Below are 2764 nucleotides of genomic sequence, written 5' to 3'. Positions count from 1 at the left end.
GCGCCCCCCTTGCCCCTAGCCCAGCAATGCCCCTGGCCCAGCCCCAGCCCCCCCCCCCCGGAAATTGGAAAGTCTACACCCTTGCAGGCGGAGGCTAAGAAACTGTGAGCCAGCTCACACTAACTCAGCTTAGAGGGAACACTGCAAGGGACCTCTGGACTACAGATCCGTTTCCCTGGAGAAAATGGCGACCTCATAAGGTGGGCTCTAGGGCATTGCCCCCCCCCCGCTGAGGTCCTTCCCCTCACTCCAACCCACCCCCCAAATTCCAAGAATTTCCAGCCCAGGTGTAGCAACAGGAAATCCCATGATCCCTGCAATAGGCTAGAAGCACAAAACGGAATGGCAACTTGAGCGACAAGGTAGTTGTGCAGCAGGGGAGACGCGACGGACCCTGCAGTAGAAAAGACAAACAGGACAAGGGAGCGCTGATGCGAGCCATCAAACTGGCCCGGCCCCTCCTGGGAGCCACACACAGTGTGCGCTAGACTCTGCCCCGGCCAATCACAGAGGGTAGCCGGGTGGCTGAGCCTCACAACAACCCTGTAAGGGAGGCTCAAGTTGTCATTCAGCTTGATCCGGTAATTCTGATTTTTTTTTTAAATGCCATCTCCGTGAGAGATGATGAAGAAGAAGAGATTGGATTTATCCCCCGCCCTTCACTACCCAAGGGAGAGCGGCTTACAAACTCCTTTCCCGTCCCCTCCCCACAACACACACCATGTGGTGTAGGTGTGGCTGAGAGAGCTCTGACAGAAACTGCTCCTTTTTCAAGAAGAAGAAGAAGAGGTTGGATTTATACCCCGCCCTTCTCTCGGAGTCTCAGAGCGGCTTACAAACTCCTTTCCCTTCCCCTCCCCACCACAGACACCCTGTGAGGTAAGCGGGGCTGAGAGAGATCTGACAGAAACTGCTCTTTTTCAAGAACAGCTCTTGTCAGAATGATGGCTGCCCGAGGTCATCCAGCAGCTGCAAGTGGAGGGGTGGGGAATCAAACCCGGTTCTCCCAGATTAGGTCCACGCACTTAACTTCTGCACCAGACTGGTGTGCATAGGGGAGTTTTAAGCCCTGATCCTGTCACCCTGTATGGGTAAGAGTCAGGTGGGCTTCTGTGTTGGTCTGAAGCACCAAAAACCAGCAAATACCGTGCTACAGACGACTATAAAATATCTCAAATAATTTTTATATATTTTTGTTTATATTTTTACAATTTATTCGCCATATATTATTTATCATATAAGCCTTCATACATAGAAAGAATCATATATCAAAACATCTACGTATCGTCTCTTAATATATAACAAAAGATATTGCACAACCCCTTTATTAATTAGCAGTCCTCCTTAATTATACAAAAGTTTTAAGGATTCAAACTTTGTTACCCTGTACAGGTTTGACTGTTCACCCTGGTGACCTTTTAAGGGGGAGAGCTTTAGGGTGGGGGGATTGATGTTGGGATCACAGAGACAGAAGATTGGATTTATACCCCACCCTTCACCCAGAGTCTCAGAGCAGTTTACAATCTCCTTCCTTTCCTCTCCTCACAACAGATACCCTGTGAAGTAGGTGGGGCTGAGAGAACTGTCTGTATGTGGAGGAGTGGGGAATCAAACCTGACTTTCCAGATTAGAGTCCTCTGCTCTTAACCACCACACCAAACTGGTTTCTGGCCCCCTAAATGGTATTGTAGGGATGACAGTTTGGGACACAGACCTCTGTGTGCAAGCACAAAAGGTGTACTGGAGTGACTGAAAATGATGAGTGGCATGAAATGGAGTGATGAGTGGCATGAAACCCTAACCCACCAGCAGCAGTCTTTTCTTAACTGACATGTTCTGGCACACACTGATCGCATTCAGGTTAGACTACTGCAGTGTGCTCTACTTGGGGCAGCCCCGGAAGGCTGTTCGGAAGTTTCAGTTCTTGCAAAATTCTGAAGCAGCCGTACAGGCCAAATCTGGACAATTTTTAAATAGGCTTCCCTGGCTGCTGGTTTGTTTCCGGGTACTGGTCCTTATAAAGCTCTGAGCTGTGTCGCATGAAGGCATTTAAAGGACCACAAGCCCGGTCTCTTGAAGAGGGGCCCCGTTGTATGCCACGCTTTCTGTGGAAGCGCCTTCTCTGTTGTGGCCCGTGGACTGTGGATCTGCCCCCCTCACTGGTCCCCCTGGCACCAAGGCTTTGGAATTACTGGAGGCGGGCCAAACCATCCTTTCCTCTTCCCTCGCCTGCCTGAGCCCAGCGGTGTTCCTGCCCTGCCTGGTTTGTACCGTCTGCTCCCTGGTCCAATCTTTGTGGGGGTTATCTGTGGCCCTCTGAAATGGATTTCAGAAAGCTTTTAAATAATAAAAAAAAACCAACCACGTCTTTGCTGGTTTCCTTTTTGCATAGGAGCTGCCTGGAAAGCACTACACTGAGGGGGTGTGGAAGGCTTTCGCTCAAGGAACAGATGTCAGGAAGGCCGACAGGCCCGGCCCACACATGACTTCTGGAGAGCCAGCTGGCCGGCGTGAATGGCAAAGCCGAGTAACGGGGTGGATTCTGGGAGCTGCATGGATCTGGGCCCCGGGAAGTAGCACCACACCAAAGGGCCCACAGACGGAAGGCTTTTCCCGAGGGCTCCTCTGCTTGAAAGCTTAGAGGGAGCGTTGCCCAGGAGTCCCCAGTTCACTAATGCAAAGCCTCCCAGTCCTGCCCCCTCCCTCTCAGCGAGGGCCACACACAAGGGGAGACCGAGATCAAGGCCTCCTCCCCCAAAGAATC

The sequence above is a fragment of the Gekko japonicus genome, unplaced genomic scaffold, assembly GCF_001447785.1.
Source record: "Gekko japonicus isolate JY-2015 unplaced genomic scaffold, Gekko_japonicus_V1.1 scaffold336, whole genome shotgun sequence".
Taxonomy (NCBI): Eukaryota; Metazoa; Chordata; class Lepidosauria; order Squamata; family Gekkonidae; genus Gekko; species Gekko japonicus.
This window is presented reverse-complemented; position numbering follows the sequence as displayed.